We start from the raw sequence: 21006 nt of genomic DNA on the forward strand, positions 1-21006 counted from the left end.
CTCTCGTACATTCCTTTTCCACAAGGTTGTGTGGAGGCCTCTCTGTGCCTGAGGGCACAGGCAAGCTGCTGGTGGTGGCATGGTGACGTACAGGCCCGGGTTTCAGGCCTCACTGAGGTGGAATGAGGCTCTGCTCAGAGGCATTTTGTGACAGCCAGGGGAATATTTGTCCCTGCCTGGCACCTTCTCACTGCAACACTTCTACCGCTCCCTCTGGGATGCAGTTTCAGCAGTTCCCAGCTGTGAAAGGCTGTACCTGTTTTGTTTGCTGTTTATTGCATGTGCTTTTGCAAGGGTGTAGCTTGGCAGCAGAGGAGGCTGCAGGCTAGTCTTGTCCTTGTAGGAAGGACAGAAGGATTCTGAAAGAGCCCTTCTCAAGGAACTTTCTGCAGGAGTGTGTGGATGGCGGGGGGAGAGGCACAAAGAAATGACCAAGCGAGGAGTGAGCCCTCTGGGAGAGCAAAGCTTGCCAGCTGGGAGACAGGAGAAAGCAGCCAGGAACCTCCGAGGGGAGTGGAGATGGACAAGGAGCCTGGCTGGGGCGGCACTAAGTCTGCTGCAAGCCAGCCAGCCCCTGAGCTGGTGAACTGGAACCAGCCTGGGAGAAAGGACATGACCGTGGAGACAGGGTGAGAGGATTTGTTTACAGTTCTTTTACTTCTGTTTCCTTGCTGTTCTAGTCACCTGGGGCCCACGGGGCGGCTTGCTCCAGTGTGTGCCTTAAACAGATCAGAATGACTTTGGGGTGTGGTGGGGAGGGAGGGTGTTTGGCCTGAGGGCAAGGAGTGGTGCCACAGGCTGCAGTTAGGCTCTGGGAGCCGCACTGATGCACATGCTGGCACCCCAGGGACACATGGAGCTGTGGCCTCACCCACCTCCCAGGAACAAACTTCATTCCACTTGGTGAAGTGTGACAGAGAAGGGCAATGTCCTGTGGCAAACGCTACATCTTTTGCCCATCAGGGACAGAGCTGGGCATGCAACTCCAGGAGGGTATGCGCACTACATTTCCATTTAAGTAAATAAGCTCATATTTAGGAATTTCATGTACCGTCATCACGTGATGCGTGGTGAAAATCTGAGTGAATTTCACCAGACCAAATTTAAGTTTCTCACCTCTCTGCCCACAGCCTATCATCCACGTTCACAGTATGTGTGAGGAGAAGCACCCTCTTCATAACCAACAACATCTTCAGAACAGAATCTATATCGCCTATAGTATAGGCCGTATCTATATGGCCTATATACTCTATATGGCCATATACGTATACTATCTATATGTATATGTTATACAAATAACAATTTAAAAAAACATAAGGCCAAATCTAAACACAAACTTAAGAAGTAGTTTATGGGAATCCTAAAAAAAAGAGCAGTTCAACATGGGGAAAAGTACAGGGTTTTGATGTTGCTTACATGGTGGTGATTATGCTATTCTACTTCATACCTATTTGTAGTTGTTTTGTTCAGGAGTGAATCCATAAAAAGAAGAATACCAAAATAGTCTCCTTCTGCAGCTGAACAGAGACTCAACTCCGCATTCATACCTTAGCTGACAGCATGTTTCAGGAGCAAATGGAAAGCTACTTTTACAACCCACTAATTCAAGGCAATTACAATTGCCGCATAGAACTTCATATGGATGCTCAGCGACAGACTGTGTAGGTGCAAGCAATTAGCAAATTCCCTGCATGGTGTGAATTGCTTATATCTCCAAGGGCTGTAAAATGGAGTGTGGAGAAGAGCTTGCTTGAAAATTAGGTTTTAATTGGATGCATGACAGAATTAATAGGGAAAAATCATCAACCCAAGTTTTTAGCAGTTCAAATAACCTTAAATTTTAATGAAGGTCTGTGTGGGGAAAGAGGGTATCTAGAATATTAGTTATTTGTATAAAACTGGCTCTGATTTAATGGGAACTGATTTCAGTGGATTTCAAATGAAAATAGGTATCTGAAGACAGCTTTAATTAATTTATTTCTTTTTTAAAAATGCTTTGCAGAAATTTAAAATATCTGTCACATTTTTAGCCTGTCAGCTCTAATAAGAGCAGAGTTATAAGACCAGGTGCCACAGAAAATATATGGAAAGAGGTCCCATTAAAGCAGAATCTGTGAAATATTTGAAAAAGTAATAGATGCCAGAAACTAGGTACATTCCAGTATAGCTAGCTTAAGAGAACCAGGACTCCAAGTTTTAAAATGCTCAAGCACTGTGAACAAACCTCATTTATAGTAGCTAGAGAAAAATAGAGAGATTTGTGCCAAATCATTTCTGCCTAAGGTACATGTAGTCATTCAAGGACAGTGTTGCAAAAACTAAATATTTGTCTTCCTTGAGACTAGCTATGTGATATTTCCTGCAGAACATTTGCACAAAGAATCTAAAGATCCACTGTTAAATAAAAAATGGTATGAGTAATTCTACACGTGCAGCTTTTTTGGTGAGGAATACTCTTTTAAAATGTTAAAGTAATATTTCACAGCTGGAGATGCAAGTATTTATGAAACTTCCAAGGAGGACTAACTTTAGGTTCAGAAAGAGAGGCAAGAGAGGGGAGAGAGAGAAGCAAGAGAGAAAAAGAGAGAAACCTTGCTTTTAAGCAGGGCTCACAACCTGGGAAAGATCAGCAGGCCATGTTTGAGAACAGATTAATTTATCCTCAGCTAATTACCCCGTAAGCTTCAGTTGAACTGCCAGCACCACTAACAGTCAAGACATATCACAATGGATTGTTCTGTCTGCTTGATAAACTCATTTACTAAACAAGTAGATTTCTGGCTCTGCGTGTGCAATAAAATCTAACCAGTCAATAGTGCTGCTACTGATCTCATTCAGATAATTTTCTTCCTTTTTTGTTATGGCTTATTATCTTTATCCTGTTTCTTGCATCATTCTCTCTAGTTAGAGGAGAAGCCTGGCAGTCAAGCCCGGTATGTTCTTGTTCTTGCTTTTCTGCCCATTATTTATATTGTTTTAGTAACACTGACTCCAGTTTACCCACCTGCAAAACTGTAATAGTATTCAGAAGTCTTTGGGAAACTTTTCAAGTAGAAAATAGTTTTCACAACAAAACCTACACATAGTCAAAAGAGATTTAAGAACTACAACGTTAAAGAAATACACTGCGTACTCATTCAGTTGGCATAAAGGAAGTTTTCCAGGAGAAGTGTATAGCTTAATTCTGATTTCAAATGTGTAAAAAAATTGGTCACTCAGAAGAAGTCAGTACTCTCATAGAATCATAGAATTCTTAGAGTTGGAAAGAACCTTTAAAGGTCAATTAATCCAACTCCCCTGCAATGAACAGGGACATCACAGCTAGATCAGGTTGCCCAGGGCCTGATCCAGCCTCACCTTGAAAGCCTCCAGGGACAGGGCATCATCCACAACTCTGGGCAACTTGTTCCTGTTCCTCACCACCCTCACTGTAAAATATTTCTTCCTTATGTGCAACCTAAATCTACCCTCTTTAAGCTTGAAACCATTTCCCTTTGTTCTATTACCACAGACCCTGCTAAAGGGTCTGTCCCGTTCTTTCTTGTAGCTCCCCTTTAGATACTGAAAGGCTGCTACTGAAAGATCACCTCGCAGCCTTCTCTTCTCCAGGCTGAACAGCCCCAGCTCTCTCAGCCTGTTCTCATAGGAGGGGTGTTCCATCCCTCCTATGGATCATTTTTGTGGCCCTCCTCTGGATGCACTCCCACAGGTCCACATCTCTCCTGTACTGAGGGCTCCACACCTGGAGACAGTACTCCAGGTGAGGCTTCACCAGCGTAGAGCAAAGGGGCAGAATCACCTCCCTCACACTGCCAGCCATGCTTCTTTGGATGCTGACCAGGGTACAGTTGGCTTTCTGGGCTGTGAGGGCACATTGCTGGCTCACATCCAGCTTCCCTCCCACTAGTAGCCCAAGCAGGGTTACATTCAATCCTTACATCCCCCAGCTTGTACTGATAGTGAGGGTTGCCTCTACCCAGATGCAAAATCTTGCATTTGGCTTTGTTGAACCTCATGAGGCTCTTCTGGGCCCACTGCTCAAGCTGGTCTGGGTACCTCTGGATGGCATCCCATCCCTCTGGTGTGTTGACCACAGCCTACAGTTTGGTGTCATCAGCAAAGTTGCTGAGGGTGCACTCAATCCCACTGTCAATGTCACTGATGAAGATACTGAAGAGTATCAGTCCCAGAAGTGGCTCCTGGGGGACACCACTTGTCACCTATCTCCATCCAGACATTGCACCATTGATCACCACCCTCTGGACTCGATCTTGCGGCCAGTCCTTTATCCACAAATAATACTAAAAAGAAAACATGCTTCTTGCTACAAGTGAACAAGTTAGTATTGTTCATTAGATAACAGCAAAAAGGATACTTTAGAGAGCTAGTTTAATCAGGGCAGTGTTGAGACTGAGAGTAGGAATCTGACTTCCATTCACTCATGACGTGACTAGAACTATACTCCCAAAAATGCAAGTGGGAGAGAATTTGAGAGACCTGTTTATTTACTACAGCAGACTTTGGCTGTTAAATGGGTAGATATAAAAATTTTCCACATCAGTGAAAGAAGTTCAGCAGTTACAAAAGAGTTCCCTCCACCAGTTCCCTCTTTCCTCATTATCTGTTTAAAAAAATACCTTTCTAATAGATAAGATACAACCCCGTGTAGTGCAACACAGGGTTGGAAGAGATCTCAGGAAATAGTATATTATAGTCATTAAGTTCCTGGCCTGTCATCATCTCTTGATTTTTAACAAGTGCATGTTCAATATGCCGAGAAGAGATGGAGTATTACACCTGATAGAACAAAGTATTTCAGATGTGCTTCACTGTAAAATTTAAGTGTGATAGGTTTTGTAGGCTATAGATTTTTCAAAAATTGCTCTTAGTATATTTGGAAAAAAATAATGTGCATTTAAATGAATGTGCATTTCTGGATTAGTACACTTTAAAAAATCCAGCTAATTATTTTTCAGTGAAGTCTGCTCATGCTACCTCACTTTAAGCTTGGAGGAATGCCAAGGAAATCAGTCCAATAACTCAAGAGTCATACAGTGTAGAAAAGAGCAGAATTTGGTACATCAAGTTCTTTCTTTCCTGCAAGGACACCTATTTATAGCTCTGTTTTCATCTAGCGGTCCTGACTCTCATTGCAGTCAAGAAGACCACTTAGTAAATATCTTCCCCCCAAGCAACACCACATTCTCTCCAAAAGTAAAGATGAGAAGAAAGGCACAGACAAAATAGCAAATACTTTCTGTAGTATTCTGATTTGCAAATTGTCCTAGTTTTATACAGACAAAGAAGGCAGATCACAAAGAAATAAAAACCTAATGAGCAGCTTAAAAAATTCTCCGTGTAAATAGACTATAATCTGACTGCTGCTTGATAGCAGAAGAATGAACATTTGAATTCATAGTTTGGTTGAGGCAGTCTGTAAAGAGTGGAGCCATAATAAAGAGAAGCCCTCCGTTTTTCCCACCTATACTACATCAGTTTGATTCACAGTGAATCTGGTATGCACAAATCCCAGATTCTTTTCAGAAGGAACTAGAATGTAAACTCAAGATGCACCCCGGCCTAATGGGGATATACAGATTCAAATTAACAACTGTGTTACTTCGTGAAGCTTATTGCTGTATGTGAAGTGTGAACATTAAACTCAGACAGCCAGAGCAAATTTATCCTAAAGTGAAAACCCCAAACTCTGCACTGTGTTGATGCTGGGGCTCTCTGAAGCACCTCTGAGCTACTGCTTGACACCTGTGGTACCAAATTTCTTGCCTAATAGCAGAATTATCAGTGATTCCGGCTAATCTCTCTAGTGTTACAGAGTTACAGAGTCATGCTGCTCTTAGAAATCCTTCAGAATTGTGGTAGCTCAGATGAATAGTTACTGTTTATGCTCAAGTTATGGTCAGTCCTTTGTGACATTTCAGTATGCCTTGTGCAAATTTCTTGCCTAGGCATTGCTGGAAGCTAGTGTTGACTGTTTTAATATTTTCTTAGGAGCAGAATACGAGTGCTTCATGACATTATGGGACAACAGTTGCATTTAGTTTGCCTCCGGAGCCATTATCCAGACTGTTGACACTGTCTTTTAGTTATATATAACTGATTTCATATCAAACAACAGTGTTACGTAACATGCATGTTATATCATTACTCTTTTGTTATTAAAGTTCTCATCTGACCTTGTACATGTAAGTCGTTACCTTTCAGCAGGTATAAAGAAAGCTCTCAGTTGAAGCTTTCACCACATTCTCAGGGGCCATGTCTTCATTGCTGTATTAATTCAGCTGATATGCCACTGGGCTTGGACACCTCCTGTGGTCTGCTGCAGTGCTAAACTGTAGGGAAGTCATAGTATCCAAATGGCATTGTAATCATTCAGTTAGGACAAAACATGTCCATGTTGTATCAGTCCATACAGGCTCATTTAATCCAGCATCCGACTTCAGCAGTCACAATCATGGAAAATATAATGACATTCTGTAGCAATATTCCCTAATATTTCCATGCTACCAGAAATAGCTACTTCAGGTACCATTTGTTCAGATGCACCATAAAATACAGAATTTTTTCATTTAACACTTTCCCCCACTGGTTTTTACTCTCTTTTTTGACTAACTTTCTGGCATGGATGCACAGCATCCTCTGGCAATGAGTTCCACAGCTTCAGTAAAAACACAACAACAAAAACAAACAAACAAACAAGCACAATATGCTACTTCTTTTTAATTGAGTACGTTACTGTTAGATTTAATGCACCTTCATTCTTCTATTAGGAAAGACAGTAAATAATCATCTTCTAGTTGCTTTTCCTGATGCATGGTTTTATAGTATTCAACCCCTCACTTGTTTTCCAAGCTGAGCTATCTACACAGGAAGATTGTTACATATTTTTGGTCATCCTTTCTCCCATTTCTGTATGATCTTTAGTACTACTATATCCTTTTAAGATTATAATGTCTTAAGATCTTAACAAGTCAACATAATACTCCAGCTGTAAGTGTAGTAATATTGCATTATATACGGTAAAGCAGTGAGATTTTCTGTTCTGTTCCCCACTTTGCTTTTCTATTATGGAGAACTAATATAGTGTTTCCATAGAACTAGATATCTGTTATTTACAGCCCCAGTCCTGACTGTTATTATTTGAATTCCAGTGTATATATAATTTTAGGATTACTTTTCTTCACGTGCCTTACTTATGTTAATCTATTCCAAATTTTCTCTGCTGTTCTATTGCCCAATCACTGTTTTCCACTTCCTCATAGCTTACTGTTACTGTCCAGAACAACCATAGATTAAAGAGCAAACTTTGTCGCCTCAATACCACTGTTTTTCTCAGATCATTTATTAACATGCCATGAGGACGTACCCTTCTCTTCCTAGAAATAGGAACCATCTGTAACTGTTCACCACTTCATTGCAGCGTATGTCTCTGATGTCACACATTCTCAGCAGGGGAAGATACTGGAATCCTCTCAGCACTCACACAAAGTAATTTACACAGGAATTTCATTGCAAAGCCAGTGGTCGCCAGACCTATTCTAGGTTTCACATAGTCCCCAAATAGCATTGCTTTCCAGGCTTAAACATTCCTCATATTGCCCTTGAATTGTTAAGGAAGATTTACAAAACCTGAGGCCTTATCTGGCCACTATAGTTTGTTATACTATCAGTATAATGACTCTGTGAATCAGCTTTGCCTATAAAAGACTGGCATACTTCAAACAGTCTCAAGCATTAAAGTGTTTGGTACAAAGCACACTTTGAAGTTTTATCATGACAGTAAACACTTATCGCTTTCCTTACTGCATACTTGTTCAAAGATCATGTATTATGTATACAGAGCAGTGGAGAGAATGGGGACTTTTTTTTCTCCCACACTTGTTTCTAATCTATCACCTGCAAAAATTTCCTGCTTGCCAGGGTATACTCATTTATTTTTGTCTTGGCCTTTAAAAGTAGAAACTAGTTTGGCACCTAGAAACCAATGAGCCTAGAAATGAAAAGCAAATTAGGAGACTAGAGTAGGCATGGAGAATGGGAAAACCAGTTCTTATTTCAGAATATTAACTTAAATATTTTAAAACTTACAAAATCCTTTAAGTAGTCTAAATAAACAGTAAACACATACAGTGGACATACAGGTAATTGAATCAGTTCTTAAGTTTTCTTTCAAATTTGTTATAAACCAACTTTGAAAATGATGATTTAAACACAAAACAAGAACTGCACAAAGCTGGGTTTTTTTTCAAACATACAAATTAGGAGTCTTTAAAGGGCAGTATACAGTGGAATAGTGTTTTCAAATTAACTATCCAGTAAATAACTGGATGAATTTTAAAACATATAAACAATAATAGAAGAATTTCAAACCTAAGAAGCTAATAGTAAACCTCGAGGGCAGAAAGTGAATTACCTATTCACATCACTTAGTAATTGCTTATCTTTATAAAAAGAAGACCTAGTACAGGGAGGAAAAGAATTGTGAAGTGGGAAAGACACTGCCTATAGCCAATTGAGAATATGTTTAAAACAGCATGAGGCTGAAGTCACTTCAGTTTCAGACACATATATTGATTTGCCCAGAGACATTATAATCTTTACATGTTATGTCTTTGTATCTCTCACTTATATGTGACAATCCCTAAGTATAAAACTAGAAATATTTTAAAATTAGATCTCCCTCCTTCATAAAGATGAGAGAATTTTCACACGATATGTCACAGCATCAAGGTTGACTGAGGCCTGAAATATTTTTAAGGGTTTGCCTTTATAACTTGTTCTGATTTTATGATTAAAAGACAGAAGCAAATTAATTAAACTCAATAGTAGACTCAATAGAATCTATGATGCATACAACTAGAACATGTATTTTGGAGCTGAACTGCACAGTTCAGTTGCCTCATTCACGAAAATCTAGATCTTAATCCTTCATGAGAACTCCATATATCTGAGCCTCTGAAACTTAATGATTGTACACACACACACACATATATATATATATACTTGTATTTTTGGTGTTAGGGTGTACAATTGTGCATGTTATTATCATATTAATTCTATTTTAATGTATTAAAAACTCAGAATTGGAAGTTGTGTTACTTTATGTGTTTGTATAGTCACTTCTTTTGTTTTTACAAAGTTTTTTATTAGTTAAAATTTCATATCAAGACTGAGGACAGAATAGCTGTATGTCTAGCTCTAAGTATTTAATTATTTTTTTTTTCCTTTTTACTCCATATTCTGAAGTTTATCTTTCAGTACAGTTGTACACACACTCAACTGTCCCATAATGTGTATCACTAATGAAATCATAAAATACTATAGGAATTTTCAGCTAAACTTATTGGGTGGTAACCCACAGCCATAAAATATATTGGTATTATAGTGGTGATAGTGCAGATTGATAAAATTTTGTCATATGGAAACTCCTAAATGAAAAGCATCAAAGTTTGGATGGTAGAGCTTTTTAATGCAAACTGTAAATGTAGGCTCCACTCTCTGAAAGGCAGGTGGCCATCTCCTTTCATTTCTATGGGGTATTCATTCAGAAGATAAATGAAAGTGTGCCATTCTGAGATATAAATGTAGGACATTCTTCACACCGTTTCTCACTTCAGAGAGTTAAGAGTGTTCTGACTGAGAAGAATGGTATTTTGATATGCTTGCAGATTGTACCTTCCTGGTCCTTTGTCGTATCTACAATTTCTTTGAAGTCCTAAGGGCAAATTCACCTTTGGTTTTACAAGGAAATTAATTTCACATTTTTTTCACTGAATGTTCAGTAAGAGCACTAACAGAATTCCCAGAGCTGTGCAAATCAGGAACACAAATTACTTGCTTTATTTCAGAATCAAAACAGGCAGCTGAAAAATCCTAAAGATGGATTGTCTGTGTGGCTATTATCCTCATGCTAAACTGCAGTTTCCTTTTGGCTTCACTATCACTGTGTGCCACAGTTATATATGTAATAGAAGATACAGGTCAGGAATATTACCCACAAAAGAGAAGAATATGAAAATACTAAACTTGCTTGCCAGAAGCACTACAGGAGCTTGTGAAAAAACAGAATAATATTGAACTTTCAGTTCAGAACGTCTTTCTTTGTTTCAGCAGTGTTCCATATAACCAAATATAGAATCATAGAATCATTTGAGGTTGAAGGGACCCTTAAAGGCTATCTAGTCCAATTCCTCTGCAATGAACAGGGACATCTGCAGCTTGATCCGTTTGCTCAGAATCTGGTCCAGCCTGACCTTAAGTGTCTTCAGGGATGGGACATCCACCACCTCTCTGGGCAACCTTTGTCAGTACCTCACCACCCTGATTGTAAGAAAACTTAGATCCAATCTACATCTCCCTTTCTTTAGTGTGAAACCATTCCTCTTTGTCCTATCACAGCAGACCCTGCTAAAGTGTCTGTCCCCTTTTTCTTGCAGCTCTCCTTTAGGTACTGGTAGGCTGCTTTCAGGTCTCCCCAGAACATTCTCTTCTCTGTTCTGAACAGCCCCAGCTCTCTGTCTGTCCTCGTAGGATACGCGTTCCAATATTGGTCATTAATTTATATACTGAATTCAGTGGCAGTTCAAGGAAATCTACTCCACAAGTATTAAAAATTGAGTGGTGGACTATTTCAAAAACAAGGGAACGAGTCTTTTGGAACATAGAGTCATTGAAACTGTACTAATAAGAAGACTGGAATTTGCATTATTTTTTATGCCTTAGCAGAGGCGTAAGTTTGGAGAGTGCTGAATGCAGGATTTTTTATAAAGAATGCAACTATACACTTTATCAGATAAAAGTCAAATTAGTTTCAGCCAGACATCCTTGAAAAAAACTCACTGTCCGTAGATGAAGTCTGTAAATTTAGCTTCTCAAATTTAAGCAGGTGGTGGCTGTGCTTTTCTTCTGCATTTTGTGCAGTACCAGAGCTATAGTCAAGGTTAGAGGCTGTAACTTCAAGCTGCTGTGATGTTATTAACAAGAACAGAGAGCAGTGTGGATATTACAAACTCTTCTGTCAAATTCCTTTAGTTTTCAGACCGCTCTGATCAGGAACAGTTATAAGAGGGCAGTTAAAACTGTTGGATGGCTGTTTAAAGCCTTTATTAGGGGAGAGAGAACAACTCAATGCTTTTGTTTCTCCACTTTAAGCACATTTAGAACAAAATGAGTGCAAATAAACTACTTCCAAGACACAAATTAGGTGAGCTAGGGAATGAATACATCCTGCAATCAGATTTATGTGTGGAATCATCCACCCACAGCACCATCTCCTTTAGTGCATTAACCATCTATATTGCCAAGAAAAACAAGAAAATATGATGAATAATACTGCTGTATTCATTGGCAAAAGAGCTGCACAATTATTTATATTGCTGATAAAGTCTTTAATCTTCTTTTTTGTTGTTGTTGTTCAAATTGCTTTGACGTACAGTGCATCTCCTGGATTCTGTAGTTTTCATTACTGAGCCACGATGAAGAAATCCATTTTCTTCTAACTGATCTCCGCAAAGAGCTCTCACACAGAACTGAAGTGAGCCCTGCATTTGCTTGTACTTTCTGAGACTCGTATGGTCAAATGTGTAATTAGTAAGTCTGTATTTATTTCTAGTCCTTTGCTTATTTCTCCAAAAAGTTATTATGGAGTTTTGATTTAATTAGTAAAACGCTAATACAACTGTTTTGCCAGAATGTCAGTCGTGCAGAAGTGCTCAGGAGATGATTTAATTAAACATGTGTAGTGCTACATATAATTAATACTTTTTTACTGCCACTGGCAGAGGGGCATATGTAGTGTGGTTGGCCTTGTTCTGTCTGGACTGCTGCTATTTGCAAACACTTTCAAAGTATATGAATCCTCTCCTGACTCCGAAATATATGTACTCATAGTGCAGGGGGAGCCTGCACAAATAACAAGCATGTTTTTTTTCTGAATTTTCTTATGCTGACATAGTTAATTTGAGTTGCTAAAATCAACTAGAACTTCTCTGGAAAAAAAAAAGCACTGTCACATTTACTTTAATGTTGCTTGGCAATTTCAACATTCCATCTATCACAACATCCTTATCAGTAGTTGAAGTGGCTTATCTATGCTGTGCCAAAAACTATGGAACATTATCTCTACAAGATTTTTACAGAAGATAGCTCAAGTGTAGATCACTTCCCGTCATAAAAAGTACCAATTTGGGGGATAAAAACAAACTTTCTGATTGTAGTAAGCTTAGTTGTGAAAAAAAGTATGTTATAAGTATGTACTAGAGTTTCTAATTTCATGTTTTGGATGTGTACTTTCTTTGTGTCTCACACACACCCTGTTATGCTATAGTTTGCTTAAGAAATCCTGTTTGTCCTCTGATGTGGAACTGTACCTCATGACTTGTTAAACATAAAGAACTACGATGCTGAATCAAGGAAATTCCAAAGTGTCTGGTTTGTCTGTCAGGGAGTTGCCAAGCCATTTCTGAGTTGCTTGAAGATAATGGCATGCTATTGTAAAACACTTATATTACACTTATTTGTAGCACTGTTGACATTTGATTTACAGCAAAACTTTTGTTAGAGTTTGGAGGGTCTGTGTAGCATATAGCTTTCCCCAGACTCTAAATCTTCATCATTTGACATAGAGGGGATCACAGATGCAACTTAATCACCACAGTGAGTGTATCCCTGTCTACTAAAAGGTACTTGAGCCACTAGACTAGGAATACTTACAGGCTTCAGTGTTTCATTGGGCATGTGCCACACAGAAAATTCTGCATAACTATGCATTACACAGAAGCCAAGTCTGATTGGACATTATATAGGTCCCTTTAACACATCTTTGTCAGTAGGATGTTTGCAATATATTGAATAGAAAATTCTGCTTTAGTAACATGATTCCCTTGAAAGCACTTGTCTAAGAAACTCTTTGATAGCTTTGTTGAAAAGGGAGGAACTATGGGAAGGCACTGAAAATCTGTTAATACCTGAGTGATAAATCCTCCACATTCACTGTATATTTGACTGATATACAGAGTTAGAGCACTATTATATGGACAGTGAGAGCAGTTAGCCCAGTTTGCAATGCCACTTCACTTTGACATGAGATTTTAAGTTGAGACTGGAGAGACAGAAGGGCACTATCTCTGGCTGTATCAACAGGATGAAAAAACTCTTACCTATATCCTCTTACTGGACCACAGTGTACATTGTCTGCCTTTGGTTAAACATAACCACAGCTGAGCAAACAGCAAGCAAAGTGACAGCTAGGAAATCTTTATCAAGCATCAGTTTAGTTCTACCAGCACAAGAAGAAGAACTTTTGGAAGAGAACACTTGGCCAGAGATAGCTACCGTACATTTTGAAATGAAATTAATCACTGAGTGTACTATACTGGTAGTATAATACAGGTACTATTAAGACCACTTCTCTGAAACTGCATCTAAGATATATACTGATCTTTGTAAATGTGGGAACTTTGCTGATTATAGGAGAAAGCCCTGCTTTTTGCAATGAAAAGTGAAAACTAAACAGCATGTGTCTGGGAGGAGACCATAGAACAGGATGGTGAAGTTCTTCTACCTTTGTAGTTTCTTAAATTTAAGCAAGGTTTTAAAACTGAAAACAAACAAAAAAATCAACCAACTGTGGGGAGTTTCTCTTGACAAATATTTAGTAGCCATTGGCAGAATCCCTGGGAAAAATTGACAGCAACAAAATCATAGAGGCCAGCCTGCACTGAACAAGTTGTGTAACGACATTTGTAATTAAACCTCTGTGATTTTAGGAAAGAGCTTTGATTGATCTTAATTATTTCTCTTTGAAATCATTGAGAGTCTTACACTGATTTGATGGGAGACAATCTGTTGCTCAGAGTAGCAATCAGTTTTTGGCAATTAGTTTTTAAGAAGTTGTCCAATTATTGAATCATGACGAGTAGGACACCCTTCTGTCCTCTCAATTTTTCTTGACAAAACATACTAAGCCAACCTAGTTTTTGAGTACAGATGTAATGTGCTGCATTTGTTCTATATTCCTTTTACAACATAGAGAACTACAGCTCTTGGGATCATTTCATAAAAAGTTTTTGTTTTCTGACCCCAAAATGCAAAGATTAAATAGACCTTGAACACCAATTTGTATCACAGTTAAGAGTGTATGGGAACTTAACTGCGGATTTTTAAGAGTGTTACGATACTGAAGAACTATGTGAAGTGAAACCTACTGCAAGTAAAAATGTATTTATTCAATTTACAAATATCTTTTGATGTGTAGTTTGGGTAAAATGCCACCATGACTTTTCCATCGTTGACTGAAGTACAAGGGTAGCATTTTTGCTGGTTGAGATAACTGTAACTTTCCCATTCTTGTCAGCATGACAAATAATCAACATCTTCTTTGTCCTAGCAAAGGGCTTATGCATTTAGGTCATCTGAAGAATGTAAGTTCTATCAAATTAAACTATTTACATTCTTAAAGTACCACACATGTGAAAGTGCTTTACAGGATTGGACTGAAGTAATTACTTTTGATCTCTACCATCTGAAAGAAAGAAGGGAAGTCTGTAACCCCCATTCATTCCACCAAGGTATCCAGTAACTAGCAGCACCCTTGCTTTTGAACTTCTTTCTGTCTGCTGCTATCTCTCTGCTAGAAACAAGTTTGTAGTTTCAAAGAAAGCAGAAGTAAATTAGACGAAAGCCTTTGTTGTCTTATTATGTTAGACTTAAACACTATTGGTGTTACAAATCATTTTATGTCCTCATCTGTAGCAGTGCTCACAATATACAAAAGATTGCATTCAGATTTTCAGTATAGTCAGCATTATAAAAATCCACAATGAAATTGTTGCATGAAGAAAATGGGTACAGTGGTAGTTTCAACTTCAACTGTACCCTTCAACTTACTGCAACACAGCATGATTAAAGATTGGCTTAAACGTAGCGACAGTAATGCCTTTGTGGAAGGTTCAGGGAAGTTGCTTTCCACTTACATGCTTAAGGGCTCTGTGAAATAACGTTAATGCTTTATTTTCTTATACTAACTCAGGACCACTACAGGACAGTTCTTTGCCAAAATAAAACACTGCAATCCTTTCTCTAGTCTATAGCACACTATATAATAAAACTCATCACATCAAAATGAAGTCGAATCACATGATAGCTTTTAACTAACCATATTTATCAGTAAAGTCTGGGTGCCACAGGCAGTATACATAAGACATAACTTCCACACAATAGCTTAGTGTGTATTTATCATTCTGATGAGGGACTTGATTTAAATTATTTGAACCCTTACAAGTTTTAAGGTGTCATGTAGGTGGGAAACTTTCAGGTTACCGAGGCAATAGATATATTACCCTTCTGTTCCTAAAAGTTTAATCACTGTAAAAGAATTAGGTGAGGCTAGAAGAACTTGTTTGGCTGCAAAGTATCGTCAACACTGCTTGTCTTGTTATTTTTCATACTGGACACAGACAAGCAGAGATAGATCAAATCTTTCATTTGGCAGGAATGTTCACAGTAGTACAACAACTTTTGTCAGTGGTCTCTTTTTTTCAGGTCAGTTTCTCTCTTCATTTGAAAAGGCACAAGATATTTTTAACATTTACATTATTTTAGTTGTGTCACTTCAGACTTACAGGGGATCTGTATGACCTTTACCTTCTGTTTACCTAATGCAGTGTCCTAGAAATGACATATAAGTATAGGGCAGTTTGAATTAAATGAAAGAAGGAAAGAAAGAAGGAAAGAAAGAAGGAAAGAAGGAAAGAAGGAAAGAAGGAAAGAAGGAAAGAAAGAAAGAAAGAAAGAAAGAAAGAAAGAAAGAAAGAAAGAAAGAAAGAAAGAAAGAAAGAAAGAGAGAGAGAGAGAAGCATCAGCAACTCTCATTTTGCTCACAGTTTACTTGAAACAGGAGAGATGAACTTATAGTCACTTGCTTAGTCTCTTACCACTAAAAAAATTACATTTGAAAGGTGTGAACTGTAACAATTGCTGGAGGGTAAACTACATGTATGCTGGTTCTGGTTTTTTCATTTTGATTCCTATCATTCACTAAATTATTTGGTTATATTTTGTTCAATAAAGCAGTTCAGTAGTTTTTTTATTGTCTTAGCAAAACAGATTCAGTCCCAGAGTCCCAAACTTTTTGTAGGTACCTGATGCAGACTTACCTGTCTGTCTCTTAAGTCTTAGTTTTTGAAATGGCATTCCCTCTAGGAGGGTGTCAGTAGCTTATGCTAGATTCATGTCCTTGAAGTAGTAAAAAGAATGCTATCCATGCAATTACAGGGCTGCTGCTGAAAAGAGTTCAGAAAGGAACACTAACACCCTCATCAGCATAAGAAGCTTTTAAATTTGCTCATGATGCCGCAGCTAATACTTGGAGTAATTGCTTTTTATATTTTGTGCTTTAAAATAACTCCCAAAATTTTGCTGATGTGGGGGAAGAGTATTCTTTTCTATCTGTTGCCTCCAACTCTATGTAAATCATAGATGCCAAAGGAAAGAAGAGGTAGGTTGAAGGTTAAGATTATAAAGCGCTTGATTCTCATTCACTACCTTGTAGGGCATATTGTGGAGCACATCTCCCTGGACACAGCATCATTCCATTGTTATCTGTATGTCTGGCCTATGGTTCAAGGAAGAGCTGTTAAGGTATCATTCCTCTGTTATCTGCAGAGCACAGAAGAGTCTGACCCTGCATCTATCACAGTTAACGGTATCCTTCAGATATGAACTGAATCAGGCCTCCCCGTGCCTACATCTGGAGTTCTTGTGACGCAGTTAGTTGATGAAGACATAGCAGTATGTTAAAGTCCTTGATCTCTGGGATGCCTCTTGGAGAAGACTCCTTGAGGTTCAATGATCATCCATTGACAGCTGACGTAATTGAAAGGAATGATTTTGGGGGGAAATCCTTAGAGGTGCAACTATGTAGGTCACGCTAAAAGTAATCCCTCCTATTTATTTTCATGGAAACTGCAAAAGATAAAAAGAGCACAATAGCACTCCTTGATAGAGAAAATTCTCTGCTACAAAACATGATTTTTCATGCAGTCACCACCATTAGCTATGCATTTTCACCTGTGATGATCAAAAACCTACATGCCACACTCATAACAATCTGCATGGCTGTCCAGAACACAGCTTGTCATTCACACTGTTATCAACACTCCTGAAAAGCACCACCCACCACCTCACTGTGCTCACATCCATTGTTTGGTCTCCATCAATGTTCAGTGTCAGTGAAAGTCAATGGGTGCCATTTTTCTGCATGGAGGAATTCAGTGATACCCCTTTCCTTCATACATGCTTCCATGTCAGATGCCATTTGGTCAGTCTGCCCCTTTGCTGCCATCTGTTGCACAGCAACAAAAGGTAACAGAATACTGGAGTATTAGGAAAATTCAATTTCCACTGCTATATCACCACCGTCTACCTCTGACATTGTGGCCAAGGTAATAAAAAAGGAGGCATTACTTTTTAGGCAGCCTTCATAAATTAAGCGCCACTACCAATAACCTACACAGTGATATCCTGGTTTATATCAAGGGAGGCATGGCCAGCAGGTCGAGGGAGATGATTCTTCCCCTCTGTTCTGCTCCCATGGGAACTCACCTGGAGTACTGCTTCCAGTTCTGGGGCCCACAACACATGAAGGACATGGAGCTGTTGGAGTGGGTCCACAGGAGGGCCTCAAAGATGATCAGACTACTGGAGCACCTTCCCTTTGAGGTCAGGCTGAGGGAGCTGGGTCTTTTCAGCCTAGACAAGAGAAGGCTCCAGGGGGACCTTATAGCATCCAAGATCATCTATGGAGAAAATCCTTCATAGCAGCTATTATTAGGGAAGAAATGGAGAAACACTACCTGTGGAAGTTCACAGAGGGATCTTTGACAGTATCACAGAGTTTGAAAAGGAACTGTGGTGACAATTACTAAAGTTTACTAGCCATTTGAAGGTGATAATATTTTTTTGTCTTTGTCCTCACTATATGTAGTACTTTGGTATATACCATACACTATATCATTGCACTCCGATTGAATCACATATTCAGTCCCTCAAAACATAGAGCATGGGCCCACCAGAATGATGAAAATTGGGAAATAACTGTCATGAATGTATTTATTTTGTGGGAACAATTGGTTTGTAAAATGCAATTCCATTATGAAGTCAGTAGAAATTTTCCTCTTTTAGTGAGTTGTAATATTCGTCCCAACATGTTATCGCTGAAGCATAGTAGATAAAGTGCCAAAAGCAAATGAAACATAAATTCCACTAGTATTTGCAAAAAAGAATGTGTTGAGTTTTTCTGTATTAAATATTATCTTGTTTCATACAATTTTTTTTCCTATCATTTACTTTAACATCCAGTATTACTCTTTATTCCAAGAACTTTTGCTTACATTGTAATTCAATCATTTAATCAGGTTATATTGTCTTTTAATTACTACTTTGCTAGTGCTTAGTGGTTGCCCAAACATGCTGTTCTTTCTCCAGAGAGGGGCAGATTTTTTTTACTGTGAAACTTCTAAAGTTGATGCCAAATTCAATACACTGCATCATTCAGCCTTTGAAGACCTTGGGTTCTGTCAGCCTTTGATTCTGCTCCTCATTCCCACTCCTACTTCACACCTGAAAAAAGACAACTAACCTAGCACTGCATTAATTTTAACTCTTCTTGCAAGGACTTGCTGTGGAAACATCACCTAGTACTTCATTAGTAAAGTGGAAAATTGAAATAAACATCCAAGAAGAAACATGATGGCCACCAGCCAAAGAATCCTGTAGCCTTTGCAGCACAAAATTCATGATTCACATTTTGTTCCAGTCTTAAGCAAGACACCCACAGAAAAGTCTTTATGTTTTGTTTAGGGAATATTATTGATCTGAAAAAGCAGTCTGGTAAGGTACTCAAGGATCATCCAGCCTAGGCTGTGCTGGGTTTGTAATGTGCTTAAAATCATAGAATACTTAAGAGTTGGAAAGGACATTTAAAGGTCATCTAGTCCAACTCCCCTGCAGTGAAAAGAGACATTCACAGCTAGATTGGGTTGCTCACAGCCTCATCCTGCCTTGCCTTGAAAGTTTCTAGAGACAGAGCATCCACCACATCTCTGGGCAACCTGTTCTTGTGCTTCACCACCCTTGTTGTTAAAGACTTTTTCCTTATGTCTAACTGAAATCTACCCTCTTTAAGTTTGAAACGATGTCCCCTTGTCCTGTCACAACAGATCCTGTTAAAGAGTCTGTCCCCTTCTTTCCTGTAGCTCCCCTTTAGATACTGAAAGGTCTCTATCAGGTCTCTCCTGCCTCTTCTCCAGGCTGAACAGCCCCAGCTCTCTCAGCCTGCCCTCATAGGAGAGGTATTCCATGCCTTGAATCATTTTTGTGGCCCTCCTCTGGATGCACTCCCACAGGTCCATGCCTCTCCTGCACTGAGGACTCCATACGTGGACACAGTACTCCAGGTGAGGTCTTACCAGTGCAGAGCAAAGGGGCAGAACCAGCTCCCTCACACCGCCAGCCATGCTTCTTTGGATGCCGACCAGGATACAGTTGGTTTTCTGGGCTGTGAGGGCACATTGCTGGCTCACATCCAGCTTCCCACCCACCAGTACACCAAGTTTCCCTCAGAAGGACTGCATTCAATCCTTACATCCCCCAGCTTGTACTGATAGTAAGGGTTGCCTCTACCCAGATGCAAAACCTTGCATTTGGCTTTGTTGAACCTCATGAGGTTCTCCTGGGCCCACTGCTCAAGCTGGTCTGGGTCCCTCTGTATGACATCCCGTACTCCTGGTTTGTCAACCACAGCCTACAGTTTGGTGTCATCAGCAAAGTTACTGAGGGTGCACACAACCCAACTGTCAATGTCACTGATGAAGATCATATAAACATAGAATGGCCTGGGTTGAAAAGGACCACAATGATCATCGAGTTTCAACCCCCCTGCTATGTGCAGGATTGCCAACCACTAGACCAGGCTGCCCAGAGCCACATCCAGCCTGGCCTTGAATACCTCCAGGGATGGGGCATCCACAACCTCCTTGGGCAACCTGTTCCAGTGCATCACCACCCTCTCAGTGAAAAATTTCCTCCTAATATCTAACCTAAACCTCCCCTGTCTTACTTTAAAACTATTCCCCCTTGTCCTATCACTATCTACACTCATAAACAGTCGGACCCCCTCCTGTTTATATGATATTTGAGTGTTCTTGGCATGAACACTTTGCAGACCAGTCCTCTACAACTTGATGTAAAGAAGCAATCATTTCAAGTTCAAATATCTCAGTTTACATAATAAGACAAAGGCGTACAGATGTCTTTTAGATAATCAAGACTAAACCTGCTCTTTTTTATGCACCTTAATTCAACAAGGTATGCCTCTTTAATAGTGGTTTCATTCATTTCAGAAGGTTACAAATTGCTTTAAAATCACATATGCACTAACCTTACAAAACAAATTTGAATTAATAAACTGCTGATTCCAAGACCTGACCATAAGTGAGAATTCAAAGCAACACATTTTTCTATAACCAGTGCACTGTTGACAGACTTATGCAGACCTGAAGATGTTGACAGATATTAGGGTTATTTGTCTTCCAAGAGAAAGGAAGGATGGCTTTCACAGGCCCTCAGAAGTGTGTTTCGTAACTACTGCATTTTTACCTTATGGAATAATACGTAATGTTGGATTTTCATTCTGCAGGATGCTTGAACTTCAGAAATTCTATGTTTTCCTTGTATTTACTGAAAAGCTGGAAAACTGAGAATATTATGATGGGCTGAAACAGAAAATTCATACTCAGTGAGGATCCCTGTACAGAGGACCTGTCCCAAAGCTAAGTACTGAGGTTCCCATGTGGGTGTGATGACTGAAACCCATTTCCAGACTACTGAACACAACTTGCCTGAACTAGGTCTTTCCACTCAAGTGTGCTTTCAGCTAATTCCGGCTGCATGTAATAGCTGTGACTTCTCTCCCAGAAAATTTGTTCACTG

The 21006-nt window shown here is 39.2% G+C and overlaps 1 long non-coding RNA gene across 4 annotated transcripts in view; it reads left to right on the top strand.

The window, feature by feature from the left end:
- Nucleotides 1-283: 283 nt before the first annotated feature.
- LOC107052357 overlaps nt 284-21006 on the top strand; it is a 55901-nt gene continuing 35178 nt past the window's right edge. For all 4 annotated transcript variants that reach the window (XR_005842666.2, XR_005842665.2, XR_003072409.3 and 1 more), the window contains exon 1: nt 284-629. This is a non-coding gene — a long non-coding RNA (uncharacterized LOC107052357). The remainder of the gene's footprint in view (nt 630-21006) is intronic.

This window comes from Gallus gallus, chromosome Z (genome assembly GCF_016699485.2).
Source record: "Gallus gallus isolate bGalGal1 chromosome Z, bGalGal1.mat.broiler.GRCg7b, whole genome shotgun sequence".
NCBI classification, from domain to species: Eukaryota; Metazoa; Chordata; class Aves; order Galliformes; family Phasianidae; genus Gallus; species Gallus gallus.